At 37.2% G+C, this 11,847-nt stretch overlaps 1 pseudogene; it reads right to left on the bottom strand.

The window, feature by feature from the left end:
* Window positions 1–4,008: 4,008 nt before the first annotated feature.
* LOC114048264 lies at window positions 4,009–4,665 on the bottom strand (annotated as a pseudogene).
* Window positions 4,666–11,847: the final 7,182 nt, after the last annotated feature.

Below are 11,847 nucleotides of genomic sequence, written 5' to 3'. Positions count from 1 at the left end.
GCGTGTTGCCTTATCAGATCACAGAATAATCAAATATTAGAGGTGGATGGGATGTAAGAGAACATCAAAAACAGGGAGGGGTTCTTAACTTTTTTATATTATAGATCTCTTCGGCAGTCTGATGAAGCCTATGGACTCTTTCTCAGAATAATGTTTTTAAATGCATAAAATAAAATACTTGGGGTTGGAATGGAAACCAATTATATTGAAATGTAGTTAGCAAAATTTTATAATTTCAAATACCCCTGAAATCTATTCACAGACCAGGCTGAGAACCTGTAATCTAAATTAATCACTTCACTTTACTGATGGTAATAATAACAGCTTATGAGATGCAGCAAAACATAATCAATAAAGAGCAGGTACTGAAGCCAAGAAGACCTTGCTTCAAATCTTGCCTCTGACATACAATGGCTCATGATCCTGAGCAAGTTACTTAACTTCCAGTGACCCAGACTACTAAGACCAACAGTTGCAGAGAAGGTGCTGACCTACATTGGTAGGAGTTTCTTCATCCAGGATATCCCTATACAAATAAAAACACAAATCCAGTCCTCATCCTTAATAGAAATTCGTTTTTATAAAGTGCTTTGAAGTTTACAAAGTGTTTTTACACGTTATTTTATTTGATCCTAACAATACCTCTATCTCATAATCTCAGGTTTAGAGGGTTTAGAGGTTTAGATCTCAAAAGTGATCTAGGCCAATCTGTACTGTAAGAGAAATTTTTTTTTACAACATAGCCAAAAACCCAGTCTCCAGTGAGAGAGAATTCCTGAGACAAACAATTCCACTTTTGTCTTTAAATGTTAGGAAGTATTTAAGTAAATGAAGTCTAAATTTATTCCTCAATGACTTTCCATTAAATTGATTCTATTTCTGTTTTTTGACATCAAACAAAATACAAATCTAATCCTTCTACAATCCTTCAAATACTTGAAGACAGATTCTTTCCCTTCCTACTAATCTTCATTCATTTGTTGGGTGGCATACTAGGTGCTAGATAAGCAAGAAAAAATAAAACAAACAAAAATTACAAGGCCTTGAATGAGAATAGTGGGTGTAGATGTGTTAACTGTTGTAGAGATAGGATTAATAATGCTAATTATAATAATTATTATTATAGATAGCATTTATACAAGACTTGGAACCTCACAGTTCCTTACCCTAATGTTACTTTTTTAAGTTTAAGGATAGCCTTTACTTTTTAAAAAGTATTTAGGACTACAAATGACAAAGGAAGCAGATCACTACAGTAGAAATCTATTAGATAGATACATAGCATTTACATATGAAAACTTAACATACATTCCACTCATAAGGCTATCAGTTATAATGCTCCTCCTTATAAGGCTATTATAGTTTTACATTATATTACACTTCATTTCCTCAAGGTATCCTTTTAATGTTAAGTACCAAATTCTTGACTCTTAATGGCATGTGCTAAGATAGGGCATATTTCACTGATGTCCTGGTGACACTGTTTCCAGCTTTGGTGAAGAGTTAAGACTATCTTATTTCAAATGCTCACTTAAAATATTGTTTACCTACCACAAAATTTAGCTGCCAAAAATGAGGCAACAATCACCTAGAGAGTTATTATTAGAATTATCATCTTCTAATGTTTGTGCTATGTACGCAGACAAATTATCAGCAAAGATAAATTAAAATGAAAAAGGTAAGCCATCAGAATAAAAAGACTGAGAGCTGGAAAAGGAAACTCTTTTGGTTTTGGCAAGAAGAAAATGGCAACTGGGGTAGATATTAGGCAGATGCTTATGTCATCCCTATACATACTAAAGAATGAAGCGGTCTAATATGGCTAGGCGGCATCATATCATTGCATTTCAATACAACAGACAGGATGATTCTAAGCCAGTAGAACAGATCCGACAGTTACGCTTAGAGTCCCAAAGGAGCTCTTTGTAATCTATAACCCATTGGTCACTTAACATATCAAGCAATTTTACTGGGTTTAGGATATTTGCCATTTCCTTACATGCACTCCCTTTAATGATTCCTATGGTATGAGCTTATACCCTACTGATGTAACAGAATCTATTCTTCTACCCCACATCATCCATACACAAAGATGGTCATAACCTAGATCTTGCCATCGTCCAAAAGTGGGTCATGTTCATATACTCTGAAAATCCCTTATCTGATCTCAATCCATTGCCATTCTACTTCTTCCTGTGCCTTTACAACCTGAAATCCTGTTCTTCATCCTCACTGAGATCTCCAACCCCTTGATCCTTCAGCTCTTTCCTACCTACACACTCCTCTATTCACTGCCTTGACTTCTTGGTGAACCAGTATGGCTTTATATTTTCTTCTGTCAATTTCTTGCTCCCTTATCCTAATTGCCAGTTTGGCCCTGCAAAGACTCAGCTTTGGATTATGCTCCTGAAGAAAAGCTGGAGTCACAAAACCTTGTCCACCACAAATTTATGTAACATAACCTTAAACTGAGCCCTCACTGTGGCAAGGCAATTCTGTTAAACCTCCTTGATTAACTCATTATCCCGCTCACTACAATAGTTGCACCAGATTTTCCATTCCTCCTCAAACCTGCCATAGCTTTCTTCTCCCCACCCTCTTAGATGAGAACTTGTTTCGTATTTCATTGAAAAAAGTAAAGGAGATTTACTGAGAGCTCCCTTTCATTTTATCATCCAGATGCCTTCTGCCACTATTTCCTCCTTCACCTCTATCTCATGTGAAGAGGTTGTCCTTCTCCTTACCAAAGCAAACCCCTCTACATGTACAAATTATCCCATTCTATTTTATTGCAGATAGTACCCTCTATCATCCCCACTCTCACTTTTTGTAAATGTCTCCTTCTGTACTGATCATTTCCCTCCTGCCTAAAACATAACCATGTCTTCCCATCTTCAAAAATGCCTCATTTGATCTGTGGAACAACCTGACTCCATTGGCTATCATCTCAAATCTTCACTCCCTTTTGCGGTTAAAATCCTTGAGCAGGCTGTCTGTAATCATTGCTTTCACTTCCTTTCCTTTTACTCTCTTCTTAGCTCTCTGCAGATTGGCTTCTAACTTTATCATTCAACTAAAGCTGCTTTTTCTAAAGTTACTAATGTTCTTTTAATTGCCAATTTTAATGGCTTTTTTTTAATCCTCCTCCTTTGACAGTGGCAACTATGTTTTTTCCTTCTTGATACTTTCTTTTTTCTAGGTTTCCACAAAACTATTATATTTTAATTCTTCTTCCATCTGTCTGATAGCTCATCCTCAGTCTCTTGCTGGATCTTCATCTAGATCACACTGACCAGTGGTAGCTATTCCCTATAATTCTGTCCTGGATGCTTTTCTCTTCTCCTTCTATACTATTTCAGTTGATGATCTCATGAGCTTCATACATGGATTAAATTATCATCTTCATTGATAATTCTCAGATCTACTTACCTAATGTTAATGCTAACCTTCCTCCTAATCTCCACACTTACATCTCCAACTGCTTACTGGACATTTATAACTACATGTCCTTTAGATGTCTTTAACTCGAAATGTACAAAACAGATTTCACTCATAAACCATCTCCCTTTTCCCAAAATAATATTTTATTTTATCTAATTCCATGTAAAAACTATTCTAACATTATTTTTTAAATGAGTTCCAAATTCTCTCCCTCCTTTCCACCTCTTACCAAACACAAGCAATTGGATATAGATTATATGCATGCAGTCATGCAAAATGTATGTCCATATTAGTCATATTGTGAAAGAAAACAGACCAAAAGACCCCCACAAATTATAAAATTAAAAAAAAGATTTTAAAAGGTTTTTTTTTAAACAATAGATTGTTTTTAGTTTTTTTTTAAGAACACCATCAATTCTTTTTCTGCGGATAGATAGCATTGTTTTCATCATAAGTGCTTCTGAATTGTCTTGGATTTTTGTATTGGGTTTTTTTTTTCAGGAAGTAAAAAGCTTTTACTTAAGAAGCTGGTTATATGTAAAGGGAGGAGGCATTTGGCAGAAGGAGTTACTGGGAGAAGGCCATGATGCTGGAAACACTCTCAAAGTCAATCTTTTCCATAATGTTCTTGGGCTTGATACTCTCTTCTTGGCTGCAAATGAAAACCTGTCCTGCCTTATTGGAGCTCCAACCATATTTGCTCATCTACACTTTCAACTGCTGTCTGACAGATCTCCTTGCATCTTGGCCAGCAGCCAGTGGTCAATATGTTGATATATGATGCTCACAACACAGCAGATAAATTTTTGGATGGAGTCTTCAAAGCCTGTGATTCCATTAAGGAGAAGGAGATCCATGTTCTCATTTAGGCCAGAAAGTTTGGAAATGACAGGTTTCCAGCAAATCTCTCAAGTACAGAATCTGCTTGATGGGTTGCTCTTCTTAACGAGCTTGGTCAGTCATGAACTTGCGCAAGGTGAAGTCTGTGTGGGGGAGATTGGTGAGGGCCTTCAGCAGAATCTGGGCTGTTACTGTGGTCTGGAAGAAGGCCAAATTGAACTGGTATAGCTTGAGCACGACCAAGTTGGGCTCCAGGTCGTAGGCGTCCTCCTTGGTTTGGGTTTCCATGTAGTGCTCCAGGGTGGCCAGGTTCTCAGGATTGTACCTGTTAATGCCTTTGAGCATCTTCCCCATGTTGGAGTGCATCTGCTTGAAGAGCACCATATCCTCCTCGCTTTTGCAAGCAGATGTAGATGCTGAGACCAGGTCTGGAGCTGCAACTGGATCTTTGTATTGTTGAGAATAACTAAGTCATTCACTGTTGGTCATCATACAATATTGATGTTATTGTGTACAATGTTCTGCTACTATTCACTTGACTTTGCATCAATTCATATAAGTCTTTCCAGGTTTCTCTGATAGGATCCTGCTCATCATTTCTTATAACACAATAGTATAACACAATATTCTATTGTACCACAACTTATCCAGTTGTTCCTCAATTGATGGGCATCCCTTCAATTTCTAATTCTTTGTCACCACAAAAAGAGTTGCTATAAATATTTTTGTATGAATAGGTCCTCCCTCCTCCCTTTTTAGTCTTTTTGGAATACAAACCTAGTCGTCTATTGCTGGACCAAAGCAATTATACAGTTTTATAGCTTTTTGGGTACAGTTCAAGTTGTTCTCTAGAATGATTGGATCAATTCACAACTCCACCACTAGTGCCTGAGTATCCCAACTTTCCCACATCCCTCCAATATTTGTCATCTTACTTTTCTGCCATATTAGCCAATCTGATAGGTGTGAGGTGGTACCTCGGTTGTTTTGACATCCTATTTTCCCTCCTGTTTATTCTACTCTTTCCCCATTTTCACCCTGTCCATTCTTAAAAGTGTTTGGGTTCTGATTTTTACCTCACCCAATCTGCCCTCCTTCTGCCAGCTTCTCACCTTTTGTATCCCCTTCCCCTTCTACTTTCCTATATGGTAAGATAGATCTCTACACTCAAACGAGTGTGTATGTTATTTCCTCTTTAAACCAATTCCAATGAGAGTATGGTTCATGTGCTTCTCCCTCACTGTACCCCCATCTTTCCTTAAGTTGTAAAATCTCTTTTGGACCTCATTTATTTTAGATAATTTACCTCATTTACCTCTCCCTTTTCCCTTTTTAGATAATCATCCCACCATATTCAACACACACCTGTGCCTTCTGTCTATGCATACTCTTCTAACTGCCTTAATAAAGCTTTTAGGAGTTGCAAGTATCATTTTCCCATGTAGGAATGTAAACAGGTTAACCCTATTGAATCCCTTATGGTTTTTCTTCCCTGCTTACCTTTTTATATTTCTTTAGAGTCTTGCATTTAAAAATCAAATTTTCTATTCAGCTCTATTCAAGAATGCTTGAAAATCCTCTATTTTATTGAATATCCATTTTTATCCCTGAAGGATTATACTCAGTTTTGCTGGGTAAGTGATTTGTGCTTGTAATCTCAACTGTTTTGCCATCTGGAATAATTCCAAGCCCTCAAATTCTTTAATGTAGAAACTGTTAAATCTTGTGTTATCCTGATTGTGGCTCCACAACATTTGCATTTTTTTTTTTTGGTTGCTTACAAGAGTTTCTCCTAAACCTGGGAGCTCTGGAAGCTGTTATACTCCTGGAAGTTTTCATTTTGGGATCTCTTTCAGGAGGTGATCATTGGATTCTTTCAATTTTTCTTTTACCCTCTACTTCTCAGGGTATCAGATTCTCAGTTATCAGGGCAGTTTTCCTTGATGATTTCTTGAAAGATGATGTCTAGGTTCTTTTTTTGATTATGGTTTTTATGTAGTCCAAACATTCTTAAATTACCTCTCCTGGATCTATTTTCTAATGAGATATTCCACAATTTCTTCTTTTTGATTCTTTTGTTTTTTTTTTGATATCTCATAAATTCATTAGCTTCCACTTGCCCAATTATAATTTTTAAGGAATTATTTTCTTCAGTGAGCTTTTGTATTTTCTTTTTCATTTGACCAATTCTACTTTTTAAGGATTTCTTTTCTTCAATGGATTTTTGTACCTCTTTTTCCATTTGGCAATTCTGCTTTTTAAGAAGTTTTTCTCTTTATTGGATTTTTTGTGCTTTTTTTTTTTTAACCATTTAGTCTATTCTATTTTTTAAGGTATTGTTTTTATCAGTATTTTTTGTGCCTCTTTTACCAAGCTCTTGAATCTTTTTTCATGATTTTCTTGCATTATTCTCATTACTTTTCCCAGTTTTACCTCTACCTGTCTTACTTGATTTTAAAAATCCTTTTTGAGATCTTCCATGGCCTGGAGCCAATTCATATTTTTGAGGCTTTGGATGTAGAAGTTTTGACTTTGTTGTCTTTTTCTGAGTTTGTATTTTGATCTTTTCTGTCACCATAGTAACTTTCTATAAGCAGGATTATTTTCTGCTGTTTGCTCATTTTCCATCCTATTTCTGGACTTTTAACTCTATGCTAAAATGGGACTCTGCCTCCAGAATGGAGGGGGCACCATCCCAAGCTACAGGTTTTTTGTGCAACTATTTTTGGAGATAATTCTGGGGACTTGTAAGTTTTCAGTTCTTCCAAGGTGGTATGATTTAAGGAGAGGTATGTTTACTACTTTCTGTACTGTGCACTGGTCTGTGAGCAGCCACAAATACTCTTTTTTTTTTGCCATTGAACTGTGTCCATTCCCCTGTGGTTGCAAACTCTGGCATTCTAATGCTCCTCCTTGTCCTGGAACTGAGATCCAGGACTTAGGCTTAGATCCAAGTACAAGTTATGCAACAAAGTCCTGCCCCTGGTATTATCAAAAGAACCCTTCTAATCCCCTTCTTAACAGTTGACCAACTCCCTTACCCTCTGTGAGCTGAGAGGTTCAGAAACTTCCAATGTCACCACTGATTCAGTTGCCCTACCAAAGCCTGCTCCTGATTTGCTGGGGCCTGGTCTGGGCTGGAGCAACCTGCACTGTACTGTGATCCATTCTCACCCTGGTGAAATTGACCTTAACTGTTGACTTTCTAAGTTGTCTTGGGCTGGAATTTTTTTTTTTTTACTTTGTCCTTTTGTGGGTTCTGCTGCTCTAGAATTTTTTTTGAAGCATTATTTAAAGGTATTTGGAGGGGTTTGGGGAGAACTCAGATAAGTGTCTGCCTTTTCTCAACCATCTTGCCTCTGCCTCTCTGTTGTTTTTCTGATGAGATTTTTTTTTTTCAGTGAGCTTTTGTACTTTTGTTCATTTGGCTAGCTCTGCCTGTTAAGGAGTTCTTTTCTTCAATGAAATTTTGTATCTCTTTTTCCCTTTTTCTAATTCTATTTTTTTAATGGCAATAATTTATTTATTTTTTTGTTTTCAATATTTACTTCCACAAGATTTTGAGTTCCAAATTTTCACCCCATCTTGCCCCGCCCCCCACCCCAAGATGACATGCATTCTGAATACCCCTTCCCCTAGTCTGCCTTCCCTTCTATCTCTCCCCCACTTCTCTTATCCCCTTCTCCTGCAATTTTCCTGTAGGGCAGGATGGATTTCTGTACCCCATTTCCTGTATTTCTTATTTCCCAATTGCATGTGAAAACATTTTTTTAAACATGTGTTTTTAAAACTTTGGGCTCCATATTTTCTTCCTTCCTCCCTCCCCACCCACCCTCATTTATAAGGCAAGCAACTAAATATAGGTTATATATGTGTAGTTATGCAAAACACTTCCATAGAAGACATGCTGTGAAAAGCTAACTCTATTTCCCTTAATCCTATCCCGCCCCCCCATTTATTCTATTCTTTCTTTTGACCCTGTCCCTCCTCAGAAGTATTTGCTTCTGATTACCCCCTTTCCCAATCTGCCCTCCTCTCTATCATCCCCTTACTGTCTTGTCCCCTTCCCCCCCATTTTCATACCCAATTGAGTGTATATGTTATTCCCTCCTTAAGTCAAATCCTATGAGAATAAGATTCATTCATTCCCTCTCACCTTCTCCCATTTCCCCTCCACTGTAAGAACCTTTTCTTTTCTGCTTTTTTTTTGGTGAGATAATTTACCCTGTTCTACCTTTCCTTTTCTCCTTCTCCTAGATTATTCCTCTCTCACCCCTTAATTTTATTCTCCAGATATGACCCCTTCATTTTCAACTCACCCTGTGCCCTCTATCTATCTACCTGTCTATATCTATATATACATACATATAATTTTTTCCCTTCCAACTACCTTAATACTGACAAAGGTCTCATGAGTTACAAATATCATCTTTCCATGCAGGAATGTAAACAGTTCAACCTTAATAAGTCTCTTATGATTTTCTCTTTCCTGTTTACCTCTTCATGCTCCACTTGAGTCTTGTATTGGAAAATCAAATTTTCTATTCAGCTTTGGTCTTTTCATCAAGAACGCTTGAAAGTCCTCTATTTCACTGAATGACCATTTTGTCCCCTGCAGGATTATACTCCGTTTTGCTGAGTAGGTGATTCTTGGTTGTAATCCTATCTCCTTTGCCTTCTGGAATATTATATTCTATGCCCTGTGGTCCCTTAATGTAGAAGCAGCTAAATCTTGTGTTACCCTGATTGTGTTTCCACAATACTTGAATTGTTTCTTTCTGGCTGCTTGTAATATTTTCTCCTTGACCTGGAAACTCTGGCATTTGGCTACAATATTCCTAGGAGTTTTCCTTTAGGGATCTCTTTCAAGAAGAGATCGGTGGATTCTTTCAATTTCTATTTTGCCCTCTGGTTCTAAAATATCAGGACAGTTTTCCTTGATAATTTCTTGAAAGATGATGTCTAGATTCTTTTTTTGGTCATGGCTTTCAGATAGTCCAATAATTTTTAGATTCTCTCTCCTGGATCTATTTTCCAGGTCAGTTGTTTTTCCAGTGAGATATTTCACGTTGTTTTCTAATTTTTCATTCTTTTGGATTTGTTTTACAATGTCTTGATTTCTCATAAAGTCACTAGCTTCCAATTGCTCCATTATAATTTTTAAGGAAGTATTTTCTTAAGTAAGCTTTTGGACTTCCCTTTCCATTTGGCCAATTTTGCTTTTTAGGGCATTCTTCTTCTCATTGGCTTTTTGGACCATTTTTGCCATTTGGGTCAGGCTATTTTTTAAAGGTGTTATTTTCTTCAGAATTTTTTTGGGTCTCCTTTAGCAAGCTGTTGACTTGTTTTTCATGATTTTCTTGCATCACTCTCAGTTTTTCCTCTACTTCTCTTACTTGCTTCTCAAAATCCCTTTTGAGCCCTTCCAAGGCCTGGGACTGATTCATATTTTTCTTGGAGGCTTTGGATGCAGGAGCTTTGGCTTTGTTGTCTTCTTCTGGTTGTATGTTTTCATCTTCTTTGTCACCAGAGTAAGATAATATAGTCTGACTCTTTTTGTGCTGCTTACTCATGATCCCGGCCAATTAATTACTTGAGTTTTAAACTCTTTGTTAAGGTAAAGTTTGCTTCCAATGTGGAGAATGTCCTGTCCCAAGCTTTGGGGGTTTGTACAGCTGTTTTCAGAGATACTTCTAGGGATCTGAAAATTTTCAGTTCTTCCAAGGCGCTATGATAAGGGGCAAGGTGTTTTCTCCACAGCCACAACAAGCTCCACCGCACCAGCACTCCTCCGTGCCCCAGTACCTCCCCTCAGAACTGTGACCCAGATCCAAGCATGGGTAAAGCAAGAGATATCCTGCCTCAGCACTGGCAAAGAGATCCCTGCAATCCCCCTCTGATCAGGCACTTGATTCCCCCTCAGTCTGTGGGTGGGAAGCTCAGGAAATAGCCGCGGCCCCGAGCTGTGCTTGAGACTTGCGGCTGAGATCTAGCTCCTCTCTCACTGCAGTCACAGACTTTTCCCACTGACCTTCTAAGTTGTCTTTGGTGTTCCTGGGTTAAGAAGTCTGGAAACCACCACAGCTGCCCATGATTCAGTCCTCTGAGGCCTGCTCCAGGGTCGCTGCGACCTGCGCTCCCATGCCGAACTGCACTCCTCTCCCCACCCAGTACGGTATACCTTTCTGATCAACCATCCAGGCTCTCTTTGGCTGGAAATTTGTTTCACGCTGTCTTTTTGTGGGTTCTGCTGCTTTAGAATTTGTTTAGAGCCATTTTTATAGGTATTTCGAGGGGTTTGGGTGAGAGATCAAACAAGTCACTGCTTTCCCTCTGCCATCTTCTAATTCTATTTTTAAGGTGTTATTTTTCCCAAGTATTTTTTGTGCCTCATTTGCCAAACTGTTATTTGTTCTTTTATAATATTCTTCCTTTACTCTCATTTCTTTTCCTAAATTTTCCTCTGATATTGAAAGTTTTTCTTTTTTAAGCTCTACAAGGAATTCTCATTGGGTCTTTGTCTAATTCACTTTTTTTTCTTTAAGGCTTTGCTTGTATCTGTTTTGACAGCATTGTCTTCTTACAAGTTTGTGTCTTGATCTTCTCTGTCACCATAGTAGATTTTTATGGTTAGGCTCTTTTTTGCATGTTGTGTGTTTGTGTGTTGTTTGCTCATTTTTCTAGTGAGAGAAGTACTGTCCTAAGCTTCAGGCTATTTTGCCCTGCTCTTTTCAGAGCTAGTTCTGGATGGTTAGAAGTTTTTGTTTTGTTTTATCTCTGTACCTAATTTGTTCCACTGATTATCCTTTTTATTTTTATTTTCTTAACCAGTACCAAATTGTCTTAATTATTTCTGCATGTCACTACAGTTTTGAGATCTGGTACTGATAGATGCCACCCTTTTTTTTTCTTTTTTTTAAAGCAGTACCAAATTGTCTTAATGGTTTCTGCTTTGTACTATAGTATGAGATCTGGTACTAAGACAGCCCCCGACCCACTCTTTCCCATTTCTTTTTTGAGTTTCATACATTTTGTTCTTCTGTATGATTTTTATTACCTTTTTTTTTCTAGGTCTATAAAATATTCTTTTGGGAGTTTGATTGTTACAACACGAAATAAATTAATTGAGTTGTTGTCTTGACCTACCCTGGAGCAATTTCTCCATTTTTTGAGTCTGTTTATTTCTGCAAATACTATTTTATAGTTTCTTTCATATAGTTCCTGAATGAATCTCACTAGATATACTCACAAATGTTTATTGTTTTTTGTTATTTTGAATGAAATATCTCTTTCTAGCTCTTCTTGATGAGTTTTGTTGGTTACGTAGAGGAATACTAATGTTTTCATGGACTTATCTTATACTTTACAACTTTTTTGAAGTTGTTAATCATTTCCATTGTTTTCTAAGTACAACACCAAATTAGCTGAAAAAATTGAGAATTTTGTTTCCTCTTTGCCTGTGCCTATTCTGTCAATTTTTTTTCTCTAATTGTTATAGGTAGCATTTCTGGCATGGTGTTAAATATTAGTGCTAATAATCATCATCCTCATGTTGCCTCTGATTTT

The sequence above is a fragment of the Vombatus ursinus genome, unplaced genomic scaffold, assembly GCF_900497805.2.
Source record: "Vombatus ursinus unplaced genomic scaffold, bare-nosed wombat genome assembly UNPS02014792.1, whole genome shotgun sequence".
Classification (NCBI taxonomy): domain Eukaryota; kingdom Metazoa; phylum Chordata; class Mammalia; order Diprotodontia; family Vombatidae; genus Vombatus; species Vombatus ursinus.
The sequence above is the reverse complement of the archived record's forward strand: the minus strand, read 5'-3'. Positions and strand labels throughout refer to the sequence as shown.